The 16,178-nt window shown below is 46.4% G+C and overlaps 1 protein-coding gene across 3 annotated transcripts in view; it reads right to left on the reverse strand.

Annotated features, from left to right (window-relative positions):
* The window catches only part of LOC129709936 (sestrin-1-like), a 55,581-nt gene that overhangs the window by 36,561 nt on the left and 2,842 nt on the right, over window positions 1–16,178 (reverse strand). The gene's annotated exons all lie outside the window — the stretch shown is intronic.

A 16,178-nucleotide genomic window follows, 5' to 3' on the forward strand; every position in this document is an offset into this window, starting at 1 on the left:
ACCTGGACAAAGTGTTCAACTCCAAATGCAAAGCGTAATCAGCCTCTGATAGATGCTTAAATAAATACACACACACACACACCGTACTGCAGAGGAGTTCATGTTTAGCTTCTTATTGCCAAGTGTACAGAGAAAATCTTTCTATTTCCATGCTCTCCAGTCAAAGACAACACTCTGCATAAATACAATGGAGCCGTTCACAATGCACAACCTTTAGACTTTCTCCAGCTGCTGCGGTTTGATTTATTGATGTGTGTATATATTTATATCATGGTATATGGACACACTGATCTGTTTTGTTGTCAATGCCAACTATATTCCGTTGTGCTGATGCAAAGCAAGAATTAACCATATAAAACCATATAACCATATAACAATTACATCACGGAAACAGGCCATCTCGGCCCTACAAGTCCGTGCCGAACACATTTTTTTTACCCTTAGTCCCACCTGCCTGCACTCATACCATAACCCTCCATTCCCTTCTCATCCACATGCCTATCCAATTTATTTTTAAATGATACCAATGAACCTGCCTCCACCACTTCCACTGGAAGCTCATTCCACACCGCTACCACTCTCTGAGTAAAGAAGTTCCCCCTCATATTACCCCTAAACTTCTGTCCCTTAATTCTGAAGTCATGTCCTCTTGTTTGAATCTTCCCTATTCTCAAAGGGAAAAGCTTGTCCACATCAACTCTGTCTTTCCCTCTCATCATTTTAAAGACCTCTATCAAGTCCTCCCTTAACCTTCTGCGCTCCAGAGAATAAAGACCTAACTTATTCATCCTTTCTCTGTAACTTAGTTGCTGAAACCCAGGCAACATTCTAGTAAATACATTGTCCTATCTGGGACACGTGACAATAAACTCCCCTGACTTGACTCCCTTCCACATTCCAAAGACGTACAGGTTTGTAGGTTAACTGGCTTCCGTAAATAGTCCCCAGGATGGTGCTAGTTAGTGTGCGGTGTGATCGCTGGTCAGCGTGGACTCGGTGGGTCAGAGGACCTGTTTCCGCGCTGTATCTCTACAGTAAGGGTTCCCGACCTGCGGGTAAATTTCACTGACCCAGGGGGTAAGTTTGTTGATTGTGGATCTGTACATATTGTGTTCACATTGACCGACTGTGTGTGGTTCTGGTATACCGGTATCTGTTCATCATTAGTTATTCATAAACAAGTGACCAAATTGTTATGTGCTATTAAAGTTGCCAACGGTTTGAAACGGGACAAAAACGTTGGGAATCCCTGCTCTAAAGTAAAGGTACAGCACAGAAACAGGCCCTTCGGCCCATCCAGTCCGTGCGAAGCCACAATCACCCCGCATACTAGCACCATCCTGCACACACTAGGGACAATTTTACCGAAGCCCATTAACCTACAAACCTGTACATCTGCGGGAGGAAACCGGAGCTCCCGGAGAAAACCCACGCAGGTCACGGGGAGAACGTACAAACTCCACACAGACAGCACCCGTAGTCAGGATCATACCCGGGTCTCTGGCTCTGTGAGACAGCAACACTATCCGCTGTGCCAATATGTTGCCCAAAAGTAGTCTTTTCTTTGACTGGTTTGCACGAGAACAAAGGTTTTTCAGTGTACCTGATATACATCTGTGTACATCTTTAGTCAGAGGGTGGTGAATCTGTAGAATTATTTGCACAGAAGGCTGTGGAATCCAAGTCAGTGGATATTTTAGACATTCGGCCCTTCGAGCCAGCACCGGCCATTCAATGTGATCATGGCTGATCATCCCCAATCACTACCCCTATCCTGCCTTCTCCCCATATCCCTTGACTCCGCTATCTTTAAGAACCCTATCTAGCTCTCTCTTGAAAGTATCCAGCGAACCGGCCTCCACCGCCCTCTGAGGCAGAGAATTCCACAGACTCACCACTCTCTGTGAAAAAGTGTTTCCTCGTCTCCGTTCTAAATGGCTTACTCCTCTATCTTTGGTTCTTTGGAGCAACTGCTCGGACAGGAAGGCTCTGCAGAGGGTAGTGAGGGGAGCAGAGAGGATCATTGGCGTCTCCCTACCCTCGGTACAAGAACTGTTCCAGAGCCGCTGTCTGAAAAAAGCTCAGAGAATTGCCAAGGACAAACTGCACCCCCTCCACACACACCTGGATCTCCTGCCATCAGGCAAGAGATATCGAAGCATCAAAGCCCGGACTACAAGACTGCTAAACAGCTTCCTACCACAGGCTGTGAGGCTGCTAAACAGTCACTCTGTACTCACAGTCACTTGATTCTGCGGCTGGCACGGACACTTTAATACTGGCACTGGCCACTCAAATCAGCTGCCCCGGACATTTTTATGATTGGTTTATTGTATTTTAACATTGTGTTTTACCTGCTTTTAACTATTTATACTGTTCCATCAGGGACTGGATTGTTTTTAGTGTTATTATGTGTGAAATGTTTTAAATTTCATGTGCGATGCTCCGCTATTCACTGGGAAACGTCTTTTCATTTTGCACTGTACAACTGTTGCTTGCAAGATGACAATAAAGGTTGATTGATTGATTGATTGATTGATTCAAACAGCATCAGCAGTTCCTTTATGGAAATTCCCTCCATGTCCATGTGCGTGCCATAAAAGCCACTGTGTATCCGCCTGTACCAATGAGTTCCAGGCACCCACCACCCTCTCTGTACCCCGCCCACCTCCATGATACTTTGCCCTCGTGCTTTATAGCTATGCTCTCTAGTCTTTATATTTTTCTATCTTGGGGAAAAATATTCTGTCCACCCTATCTATATCCTCATAATTTTACACGTTCAAATTTCCTTATTTTGGATTTTAGTCACAAGCAAAAAACATTAAAAAAAAACCAACACATTTCACATTTGGAACTTTCAGCAGCAAGAATATCATGTTCTCCCATGCATCCTCTCACAGATTAGCGTTACTCCACAGTAGTGTTTGCAAAGGTTATCTATGTTGACATACATTGTATAGTTACACACAAATACTGAGTGTATCAAATATTGACATGTCTTTTCAAATCTTTGTTGCTTTCAAGTTTTTAGATTAGATGGAAACCCTCTGGGAATGAAATCATTTACGATTTCTTTACAAAGGGGAAGAACATCATGGTATTCCTATCAATACGGATAAGGAACTATCAAAATGTCCCGCTAAAGAGTTTGGGGGTACAGCATGGATCAGGCCCTTCAGCCCACCGAACCTGGGTCTCGTGTTCATAAGTGATAGGAGCAGAATTAGGCCGTTCGGCCCATTGAGTCCACTCCGCCATTTGATCATGACTGATCTATCTCTCCCTCCTAACCCCATTCTCCTGTCTTCTCCCCATAACCCCTGACACCCATACTGATCAACAATCTATCTATCTCTGCTTTAAAAATATCCATTGACTTGGCCTCCACAGCCATCTGGGGCAATGAATTCCACAGATTCACAACTCTCCGGGTGAAAACATTTTTCCTCATCTCAGTCCTAAATGGCCTACCCCTTATTCTTAAACTGTGACCCCTGGTTCTGGACTCCCCCAACATTGGAAACATTTTTCCTGCATCTAGCCTGTCCAATCCCTTAAGAATTTTAAATTTCTATAAGATCCCCTCTCATTCTTCTCAATTCCAGTGAATATAAGCCCAGTCGACCCATTCTTTCATCATATGTCAGTCCCGCCATCATGAGAATTAAAATGTGTGACCTCTGGTTCTGGACTCCCCTAACATCGGGGAACATTTTCCCTGTATCTAACCTGTCCATACCTTTAAGAATTTGCTATGTTTTTAAGTTGCAGTAGTTTAATGAAGGTCGGCTTGTGCTCGCTAGAATTTAGAAGATTGTCGGGGGATCTTATAGAAACTTACAAAATTCTTCAGGGGTTGGACAGGCTAGATGCAGGAAGATTGTTCCCGATGTTGGGGAAGTCCAGGACAGGGGGTCACAGTTTGAGGATAAGGGGGAAGTCTTTTAGGACCGAGATGAGAGAAAAAAAAATTTCACACAGAGAGTGGTGAAAGTAGTTGAGGCCAGTTCATTGGCTATATTTAAGAGGGAGTTAGATGTGGCCCTTGTGGCTACAGGGATCAGGGGGTATGGAGTGAAGGCAGGTACAGGATACTGAGTTGGATGATCAGCCACGATCATATTGAATGGCGGTGCTGGTTTGAAGGGCCGAATGGCCTACCCCTGCACCTATTTTCTATGTTTCTATGAGAGAGTGGCCACTGAGAATGAATGTAGCAGGGACCATCGGGAGATACATCAGCTGCCCCCTCAATGCAAACAGGTCACATCAAATAATACCCTATGCAACACCAACTGTTGACACATGTAGTAATCACTTGTTCTTGGGAAATGTTTGTCTTGCATTGTAACGTATCAGAGATCCTTGCTCAGCAAAGCTGGGACAATGGTTTACTGATGTCAGTTCTCAATCAGGAACGGGCCGGCTCCAGAGGCAACTCCAAATGAGTCGAAGATAGACACAAAAAGCTGGAGTAACTCAGTGGGACAGGCAACATCTCTGGAGAGAAGGAATGGGCGACGTTTCGGGTCGAGACCCTTCTCCAGACTGGTTAGGGATAAGGGATACGAGAGATATACGAGACCCTTCAGATACAGACTGAAGAAGGGTCTCGACCCGAAACGTCACCCATTCCTTCTCTCCGGAGTGCAGGAGTAGAGGCCATTCGGCCCTTCGAGCCTGCACCGCCATTCAATATGATCATGGCTGATCATCCAACTCAGTATCCCGTACCTGCCTTCTCTCCATACCCTCTGATCCCCTTAGCCACAAGGGCCACATCTAACTCCCTCTTAAATATAGCCAATGAACTGGCCTCCAGATGCTGCCTGTCCCGCTGAGTTACTCCAGCAGTTTGTGTCCATCAGTTTAAACCAGCATCTGCAGTTCCTCCCATACACACCTCCAAACGAGCATTGACACAGGCCCTTCGGTCCACTTTGCCCATGCCGACCACGTTGACACTCCCTCTTCTCCCCCTCCCGTCACCGCCTACTGTACCTGCATGCTTACTTTCGTTGACTGATGAACAAGGACCCCCAGATCCCGCTGTACTTCCCCTTTTCCCAACTTGACGCCATTTAGATAATAATCTGCCTTCCTGTTTTTGCTACCAAAGTGGATAAGCTCACATTTACCCACGTCACCGTCCAGCCTCCTACGCTCCAAGTCCCAGCCACTCCAGCCTCCCTCCAGAACCTGAACCCAAACGACATCCTGGTGAATCTCCTCTGCACCATTTCCACCCTAATGACAAATCCGTGTAGCTGGAATAAGTAAACAGATGTCACATTCCTGCCAGACAAGCTGAACCTGATAACCCTGAACAAACTCAACTCAAATTTTAGAAATTTCCTAACCATCTTTCCGAATCACTAACTCAGGGGTGGGAAACCTTGTTCTGCAAAGGGGCCGGGACACATGTCTGTGAGCAGATGGCGGGCACATCTATCACGTGTACACATGGACCGCGCCCCTTCGAGGATGCCCTTCATACTCGCTGGTCCCCAGCCTACTGACAACCCCAATCACCTTCCACCCCTGCAACGGACTGTTCCAGCTGCTAGTCAGGCAAACGCCTCCGTTGCCATGCGGTGAGAACGGAGAGGTTGAGAAGGAGTTTCTTCCCAGAGGCCATTCGGACTGCAAACCCCTATCTCACCAGGGACTAACTTTACTGAACCATTCTACTGTTTTTTTAAATTGCTGTGTTTTTTTTTCCCTTTTTCCTTCCTCCCACAATCTATATTACTAAAAGTCTGATCTTGACCGCTTTTGGCCCACTGTGCTGCGATTTCCGAAAGAACGCCGCCACCCACTGCCGCCATCTTTGGCCACCTCGCTCAGAGACCCCCTCCGACTTCCGGGACCAGAGGATTTTTCCCATCGATGAATAATCAGAGAGATATTAATGTTTTTAAAAAAATAGCCATTCTCTCTGCTGACCCTGCTGGAGGGAGGGGGAGGGACTATAAAACCAGGAAGTGGTGTGCCTCACTCAGTCTCTGCAAGATGGAGGAAGCCAGAGGGTCACGTCTCTCTGAGCTCTGAATAACACTGAACACATGTCTACTCAACTGTGAGTGCCCTTAATGTGGTTTGAAAATGAAAATATGGTTGGTTCGAAGTAAAAAAGGACTGCAAATGGTTGTTTAGGTTGAAGAAATTGGTGGAGAGGTGGAATTGGTGGAGAGGTGGAATATTGCGTCAGGGGACCTGCCCTCCCCTGTGAACATGGGACCCAACGGGTCCCACTTAGTCTAGTATGTAATATGTAAAATAATTTGTGATTCTGTTCCATTCTGTTTGTAGTTTGTTTGTTTTTTGCACAGAGTCCGCGAGCATAGTATGGTTTTATAGTATATTTGATATTGAAGAATATTTGTTTTACTTGCATTATGGTCTTGGGTTTTGTTTCGAATTATTTTGTATTGTAAATAGTTTTGTAAAAACTTGAATAAATCTATATTTTGGTAAAACAAGAAATTGCTCAAAGTCTGGTTTCATTCGAGCTTCCCGGCCACTTGCCTCCCTCTAGAGCTCGCAGTCTCATTGCTGCTGTAACTTAATCACGACGCTCCCACCTACCAGCCGTCGCAGAACCCAAAGTGCTGGAAGGAACTGCAGATGCTAGTTCATACCAAAGATGCTGGAGGAACTCAGCGGGGCCAGGCAGCATCTCTGGAGAAAATGGATGGGTGACGTTTCGGGAACAGAACCCTTCTTCAGACTGGGAGACATCTGTTGGTCGGGACCATTTCTGAGTTTAGTGCACGTCTTATCCGTTCCCTTCATGGCCTCCGGCACCAATGCCTGCAGTGGGTGCAGTGAGACAGAGATGCAAGGAACTGCAGATGTTGGAGTCTTGCATGGAGCACAAAGTTCTGGAGTAACTCAGCAAGGCAGGCAGCAACTCTGGGAGAAATTGATGGGTGACATTTTGCGTTGGGGACAGTTCTTCAGACTGATTGTGTGGGGGAAAAAGAGTAGACTAGAGATTGATTTGGGAAGAAATGCTCTCTTAGTACCAGACAGTGCAGACCTTCGGCAAGGATTATGTACCTGGGTCACTAACACCATTTAAGGCTGTGTATCAGGCCCATGTCTGATTCCACAAACACATTCAGACTCAGTCGGAAACAGCCGGGCGTGTGATTCAAGGGTTAGTAGCCATTGGTGTTAAATACTAACCTTGTTTGCAAGTCCCACATCCTGTTCAGCCACTCACATTTATTTATATATAGAGCACCTTTTTATCAACTGCATGCTCCACACGGCCGAGTTATTTGCTGATAGACTCAAAGTGGTGGAGTAAGGCCCCTGTCCCACTTAGGAAACCTGAACGGAAACCTCTGGAGACTTTGCGCCCCACCCAAGGTTTCCGTGCGGTTCCTGGAGGTTTTTGTCAGTCTCCCTACCTGCTTCCACTACCTGCAACCTCCGGCAACTACCTGCAACCTCCGGGAACCGCACGGAAACCTTGGGTGGGGCGCAAAGTCTCTAGAGGTTTCCGTTCAGGTTTCCTAAGTGGGACAGGAACATGACTCAGCGGGCCAGGCAGCATCTCTGGAGAAAAAGATGGGTGACATATCGGGTTGGAACCCCTCCTTACACCCTTCTCCCAGTCGGAAGAAGGGTTCAGACCTGAAATGTCACCCATCCAGACCAGCCGAGTTACTCCTGCAATTTGTGCATATCCATGTCCTCCAGAGATGTGGCATGACCAGCTGAGTTAATTCCCGGGATGGCGGGACTGTCAATATGTTGATAGATTGGAGCAGCTGGGCTTGTACACTCTGGAGTTTATTAGGATGAGAGGGAATCTCATTGAAACATATAAGATTGCTGAGGGTTTGGACACGCTAGAGGCAGGAAACATGTTCCCGATGTTGGGGGAGTCCAGAACCAGGGGCCTCAGTTGAGGAATAAGGGGTCGGCCATTTAGAACGGAGACGAGGAAACACTTTTTCCACACAGAGAGTGGTGAGTCTGTGGAATTCTCTGCCTCAGAGGGCGGTGGAGGCCGGTTCTCCAGATGCTTTCAGGAGAGAACTAGATAGGGCTCTTAAAGATAGCGGAGTCAGGGGATATGGGGAGAAGGCAAGAACGGGGTACTGATTGGGGATGATCAGCCATGATCACATTGAATGGCGGTGCTGGCTCGAAGGGCTGAATGGCCTACTCCTCAGTCTGAAGAAGGGTTTCATTATGTACAAGGTAGACAAAAGTGCTGGAGAAACTCATAGCATCTATGGATATATATATATGGGCCGAAATATATATATATATTGCCTATATATATATATATATATATAAATATATATATGTATATAAATTATATATATATTTATATATACACACATATATATATATACACATACACACATATATATATATATATACACATATATATATATATATATATACATATATATATATACACACACATATATATATATATACATATATACATATAAAAAAGGTAGACAAGTCGCGTTGCGGGTGCTCCGGGAAGGAGAAACTCAGCGGGTGCAGCAGCATCTATGGAGCGAAGGAAATAGGCAACGTTTCGGGCCGAAACCGTTTGGGTTTCGACCCGAAACATTGCCTATTTCCTTAAGGGTTTCGTCCCGAAACGTTGCCTATTTCCTTCACTCCATAGATGCTGCTGCACCCGCTGAGTTTCTCCAGCTTTTTTGTGTACCTTCGATTTTCCAGCATCTGCAGTTCCTTCGTAAACTACTCCTGCACCTATTGTCCATTATGTTACTCCAGCACTTTGTTTTTTTGTAAACCAGCACCTGCAGTTCCTTGTACCTTACAGTTCTTTCTGACCTAGTGGACAAGGCTGGCCACGTACTGGATGACAGACAGGTCTCTGCTACCCGGTGAAAGCCAGCCCAGAATCAGTGGCCATCTCCGGGAACATGAATGCACCTTACACAATGTTAGTCTTCAAACAAGTCGTAGCCAATTGGCTGAGGTACACGTATCGATATGGAGAAGCACAAACAAATGACTCGACAATCAGATCGTACAAGTGATGTTGATGGAGGATTAGAGTTGGCAGAGAACCAGCGATAATTCCCCCTGCTCCTTTTCAAACCAGTGGCACAACACCTTGTGTTTGTCTAACTCGGTGATTCCCAACCAGGGTCCACCCATGGCAAATTTCAGGGGGGGCCACAGAAAAATGTTGGGATTTAGGGGGCCACAGGTTCAATGAAGGGGGCCACAGATTTTAGTTCTAATAAATTTAAATCTATGTAGTTGAAATATTTTTGATGTTTGTGGAATCTTTGGAGCGCAGAAGGTTAAGGGGGGACTTGATAGTGGTTTTTAAAATGATGAGAGGGATAGACAGAGTTGATGTGGAAAAGCTTTTCCCACTGAGAGTAGGGAAGATTCAAACAAGGGGACATGACATGAGAATTAAGGGACTGAAGTTTAGGGGTAACATGAGGGGGAACTTCTTTACTCAGAGAGTGGTAGCTGTGTGGAATGAGCTTCCAGTGAAGGTGGTGGAGGCAGGTTCGTTTTTATCATTTAAAAATAAATTGGATAGTTATATGGACGGGAAGGGAATGGAGGGTTATGGTCTGAGCGCAGGTATATGGGACTAGGGGAGAGTATGTGTTCGGCACGGACTAGAAGGGTCGAGATGGCCTGTTTCCGTGCTGTAATTGTTATATGGTTATATTATATGATAATAGACTAAAAAGAGAATACATGTGCACTGATATTTTTATGGAAGGTATTATAATATTGAAGTACTTTTTTCCCGCTAATAATTTCAAGGGGGGGGGGGCCCACAGAAAAATTAAAAGATCCCAAGGGGGCCATGAGCTAAAAAATGTTGTGAACCACTGGTCTAGCTGATGGCCAGCCTCCAGTTTAGTGTATCAAGTGGCAGACGACACACCTCAATTAGTCTGCCTATGAATCAGTGGCTGGAGACTCAGACCCACCCCGCTCTGCCCTGGGTGAACCCACGCCACAGCCTGAAGCATTTGGAGATCACATAGAAACATAGAAATTAGGTGCAGGAGTAGGCCATTCGGCCCTTCGAGCCTGCACCATCTGCCATTCAATATGATCATGGCTGATCATCCAACTCAGTATCCCATCCCTGCCTTCTCTCAATACCCTCTGATCCCCTTAACCACAAGGGCCACATCTAACTCCGCTCTTAAATATAGCCAATGAACTGTGGCCTCGACTACCCTCTGCGGCAGAGAGTTCCAGAGATTCACCACTCTCTGTGTGAAAAAAGTTCTTCTCATCTCGGTTTTAAAGGATTTCCCCCTTATCCTTAAGCTGTGACCCCTTGTCCTGGACTTCCCCAACATCGGGAGCAATCTTCCTGCATCTAGCCTGTCCAACCCCTTAAGAATTTTGTAAGTTTCTATAAGATCCCCTCTCAATCTCCTAAATTCTAGAGAGTATAAACCAAGTCTATCCAGTCTTTCTTCATAAGACAGTCCTGACATCCCAGGAATCAGTCTGGTGAACCTTCTCTGCACTCCCTCTATGGCAATAATGTCCTTCCTCAGATTTGGAGACCAAAACTGTACGCAATACTCCAGGTGTGGTCTCACCAAGACCCTGTACAACTGCAGTAGAACCTCCCTGCTCCTATACTCAAATCCTTTTGCTATGAAAGCTAACATACCATTCGCTTTCTTCACTGCCCGCTGCACCTGCATGCCTACTTTCAATGACTGGTGTACCTTTCCTTTCGACGTAGAACAGGGCAGCACAGGGACAGACCCTACCAGACCAACGCTGTATGCAGATGGCAAAGGGCAGCAGGGCGCTGCAGCGGTAGAGTTGTCTCACAGTGCCCCCAGACCCTGGTTCGATCCCAGCCTCGGCTACTGTGTCTGTGTGGTGGAGTTTGCACGTTCTCCCTGGGTTCCCACCGGTTCCAGTCTAGTTTAGATTATTGTCCCGTGTACCGAGGTACAGTGAAAAGCTTTTGTTGCTCGCTAACCAGCCAGCGGGAAGACAATACATGATTACACTCGTGCCGTCCACAGTGTACAGTGCAGTATAGAAGGTATAACGTGACCCTCCTGCATCCCAAAGACGTGCGTGTTTGTAGGTTAATTACCCTCTGTAACGTGGTCCTTAGTGTGCTGGGAGTGGAGGAGAAAGTTCGACAACATCGAACTAGTGTCTCGTGTAGTTCAGTGTCATGTGTACTGAGGTACAGTGAAAAACTTCGGTGGGGCAAAGGGTTTATATTCTATGTTCTATCTCTAATCTGAATATTAAACTGAAGGGCTTGTCCCACTTTCACGACCAAATGCACGACTTTTTTTACTCGTGGACAATTTTCATCAGGCTCAAAAAAATGCCCCGACCTACTTGATGCCACAAGTACCTACGACTAGAATCACCGCCTGCTACGACCTACCTACGACCTCGTGATTATCATACTACGAGTACGAGTCAAGGGCAAACTCGACAGGGGTCATGAAAGTGGGACAGGCCCTTTAGTCACTGCAGATCCCATGTATCTTAATCTTCCAGAAGAGCCTACGGCTTGTACACTCTGGAGTTTAGAAGGATGAGAGGATATCTCATTGAAACATATAAGGTTGTTAAGGGCTTGGACACGCTAGAGGCAGGAAACATGTTCCCGATGTTGGGGGAGTCCAGAACCAGGGGCCACACAGTTTAAGAATAAGGGGTAAGCCATTTAGAACGGATACAAGGAAACACTTTTTCTCACAGAGAGTTGTGAGCCTGTGGAATTCTCTGCCTCAGAGGGCGGTGGAGGCAGGTTCTCTGGATGCTTTCAAGAGAGAGCTAGATGGGGCTCTTAAAATGCTTAAAGCAATGCTTAATGCATTTCGTTGTCTCTGTACTGTACACTGACAATGACAATTAAATTGAATCTGAATCTGAATCTGAAAAATAGCGGAGTCAGGGGATATGGGGAGAAGGCAGGAACGGGGTACTGATTGGGCATGATCAGCCATGATCACATTGAATGGCGGTGCTGGCTCGAAGGGCCGAATGGCCTACTCCTGCACCTATTGTCTATTGAGCCTACTATGAGGGACGTTATCGAATGCCTTACTAATATCCGTGTAAACAACACCTTTACTAGATCATCACAGCTGGCTTTGGTTTGTCCTTTTGAATCCCTTTCATTCATTTGTTCTTTGTACCTCTTCAAGTTTCCCTCTTCCAGACTGTCGAGACCCGAAAGAATGGCTTGAAGAAGGGTCTCGACCAGAAACGTCACCTATCCCTTTTCTCCAGAGATGCTCCCGACCCTCTGAGTTACTCCGGCATTTTTCTCCGTCCCCTGCCCTAACCTCAAACCAACTTACCAAGAATCCAAGCCGAGGTGCAAACCACCTCCACCCTCCACGTTAAAGAAAGGATAGCACTCCCATTACAGCGAAAGACTTTGCCTTGGAAATATTATGGCTCAGTTCCTCGTTTATCAAAGTTTGATTATGACAGCAGAGATTCCACAAACAAAGCAGTCTTTCAGATGACTGTGACTGACTTGGCTAACTAATCTAGAGCTGCAGCCAAAAGATTAGCACAATAGCAGAGAATATTGAACTTCAGTAGGGAAAGTCCAGCTCCAAGTTTAGACACGACTCTGGACCTTAGAGATATAGAGCGGTAACAGGCCCTTTGGCCGACGGAGTCTGTGCCGTCCAGCGACCACCCCCTACACTAGCACCATCCTACACGCACTGGGAACAATTTACAGTTTTACCAAAGCCAATTAACCTACAAACCTGCACGTCTTTGGAGTGTGGGAGGAAACCGGAGCGCCCGGAGAAAACCCACGCAGGTCACGGAGAGAACGTACAAAAACTCCGTACAGACAGCACCCGTAGTCAGGATCGAACCTGGGCCTCTGGCGCTGTGAGGCAGCAACTCTACCCGCTGCGCCACCCGAGCCATTTATTTTGGTTGAAATGTATTAGTCACTCTGCATGGAGATTGGAACAACACCAGCAATTCTTGACACGCATTACCATGGCTAATATTTAATATCGAACAACCAAAGAATATTCTTATTGCATTTAAATATATACTTTTTACTAACTACAGATTAGCCAGATTTTCTAACTCCAGACTCCAGTCACATTTGGGTGGTACACAAAAAAGCTGGAGAAACTCAGCGGGTGCAGCAGCATCTATGGAGCGAAGGAAATAGGCAACTTTTCGGGATGAAACCCTGAAGGAAATAGGCAACGTTTCGGGCCGAAACCCTTCCGGGTTTCGGCCCGAAACGTTGCCTATTTCCTTCGCTCCATAGATGCTGCTGCACCCACTGAGTTTCTCCAGCACTTTTGTCCACCTTAGATTTTCCAGCATCTGCACAGTTCCTTCTTAAACACTAATACTCTGCAGAATCAAAGGTGGTGAAGTGAAGAAAGCGAATGGTATGTTAGCATTCATAGCAAAAGGATTTGAGTATAGGAGCAGGGAGGTTCTACTGCAGGTGTACAGGGTCTTGGTGAGACCACACCTGGAGTATTGCGTACAGTTTTTTACAGAAACCCTTCTTCAGGCCTGACAAGGTGCATCCAAGATTCTGCCCACTTCCCCAGGATGTCTCAAAGATAGCGGAGTCAGAGGATATGGGGAGAAGGCAGGAACGGGGTACTGATTGGGGATGATCAGCCGTGATCACATTGAATGGTGCTGGCTCGAAGGGCCGAATGGCCTACTCCTGCACCTATTGTCCATTGACACTGTAACGATGCAAGCACTGCTGGTAATTCAGACAGAATTCATCACAACATGAGTAGATTATTAAACTCTATTGTCTGCTGGACCCTGCATGCAACTGGGCAGTAGGAATGCCTCAATAGTACTGGTCCACCACCCATCTTCCGGCACATACTGTAACCTGGACAAAATGACGAGAGTGGGCATGAAATCCTCCCCAGATGTCCCCCCCCCATCCCTCTCTGTGGGGGTTGGACCCAACTGAGCAAACGGCAGCTCCACCATGAAATATAAAGCATTGAGTCTGTGGAGTTCTCTGCCTCAGAGGGCGGTGGAGGCCGGTTCTCTGGATATTTTCAAGAGAGAGCTAGATAGGGCTCTTAAAGATGGCGGAGTCAGGGGATATGGGGAGAAGGCAGGAACGGGGTTCTGATTGTGGATGATCAGCCATGATCAGAGTGAATGGCAGTGCTCTTCTTGCTCCTATTAAGCACTTTGTCCTCCTCTGCTGGACTCGGAATTTCTCCCAGTCCTCTGGTAGGCTGCTTTTTCTGGCTATTGGTGTTCTTCTTCTGCAGAAGAAGAACACCAATCTCGACCTAAAACGTCACCCATCCCTTCTCTCCACAGATGCTGCCTGACCCACTGAGTTACTCCAGCACTCTGTGAAACGTCACCTATCCATGTTCTCCACAGATGCTGCCTGACCCACTGAGTTACTCCAGCACTCTGTAAAACGTCATCTATCCATGTTCTCCACAGATGCTGCCTGACCCACTGAGTTACTCCAGCACTCTGTGAAATGTCACCTATCCATGTTCTCCACAGATACTGCCTGACCCGCTGAGTTACTCCAGCACTCTGTGAAACGTCACCTATCCATGTTCTCCACAGATGCTGCCTGACCCACTGAGTTACTCCAGCACTCTGAAGTATTTTTACACAGAGAGTGATGAATCTGTGGAATTCTCTGCCACAGAAGGTAGTTGAGGCCACAGTTCATTGGCTATATTTAAGAGGGAGTTAGATGTGGCCCTTGTGGCTAAAGGGATCAGGGGGTATGGAGAGAAGGCAGGGATGGGATACTGAGTTGGATGATCAGCCATGACCATATTGAATGGCAGTGCAGGCTCGAAGGGCCGAATGGCCTACTCCTGCACCTATTTTCTATGTTTCTATGCTGCCTGACCCGCTGAGTTACTCCAGCACTCTGTGAAACGTCACCTATCCGTGTTCTCCACAGATGCTGCCTGACCCGCTGAGTTACTCCGCGCCAGTCGTTACCAATTCACTTTGCTGAATTCCACAATCCTCAGACAAACAGCTGTTTCTGGCAATTTCAGAAGCCTCTTCCTTGAATGTAATACTCTCTTGACGTTTCATCAGCCACAGATGAATCACGTTTCCTTCTGGGTATCTGGGCCTTAAAAGGAATGTATTTATTTTGCAATTTCTTGTGCATTGTTTTCTTCATTGCCTTTACTCCATCATACCCCTGTAGTTTCCCATGTAATCACAAAAAAAACCCACTCCTCTCAGGCAGACAAAAGTGCTGGAGAAGAAGGGGTTTCGGCCCGAAACGTTGCCCATTTCCTTCGCTCCACAGGTGCTGCTGCACCCGCTGAGTTTCTCCAGCACTTTTATCGACCTGCTGGAGAAACTCAGCGGGTAAGGCAGCGTCTATGGAGTGAAGGAAATAGGCAACGTTTCGGGACGAAACCCTTCAGTACACTGTACTGTACACTGACAATGACAATTAAAATTGAATCTGAATCTCAATCTGAATCTTCAGGAAGGAAATAGGTAACGTTTTGGGCCGAAACCCTTTCAGGGTTTCGGCCCGAAACGTTGCCCATTTCCTTCGCTCCATAGATGTAAAACTATCAAACCCAATATAAATGTGTAATTATGTTGTGGCAACTCTTCCCGACAGGCCCTCTGGCAACTAGATAGCTGTGGATGGCTCGTTTGGTTATTTTTAAGGCGGAGATCGTCAGATTCTTGATTAGTACGGGTGTCAGAGGTTACGGGGAGAAGGCAGGAGAATGGGGTGAGGAGGGAGAGATAGATCAGCCATGACTGAATGACAGGGTAGAATTGATGGGCCAAATGGCCTAATTCTCCATCTATGACATATGAAGTTATTATCATTTAACATAGAATAGGCACAAAGTGTGGAGGAGTAACTCAATGGGTCAGGCAGCATCAATGGACCCTTGACTGTGTGTGACAAGGGGGGTGGAAGAGGGGGGCACTGGAGCAAGACCAGGACAAAGCAGGGCCGGCAAAAGATGACCTCAGGCAGGGAGTTTCCCCGATAGGCCAATTATCATTTAAAATGTTCCTCATACAAAAAGGAAGGTCAAACGTGGCCTTTTCCTCTGTTAGATCCTCAACAAAATACCAAGAAAGATTGCAGTCACCCAGATAGGTTCCATGAATTTATATTTAGTTCAGACACAAAA

This window comes from Leucoraja erinacea, chromosome 26 (genome assembly GCF_028641065.1).
Source record: "Leucoraja erinacea ecotype New England chromosome 26, Leri_hhj_1, whole genome shotgun sequence".
In the NCBI taxonomy this organism is placed as follows: Eukaryota; Metazoa; Chordata; class Chondrichthyes; order Rajiformes; family Rajidae; genus Leucoraja; species Leucoraja erinaceus.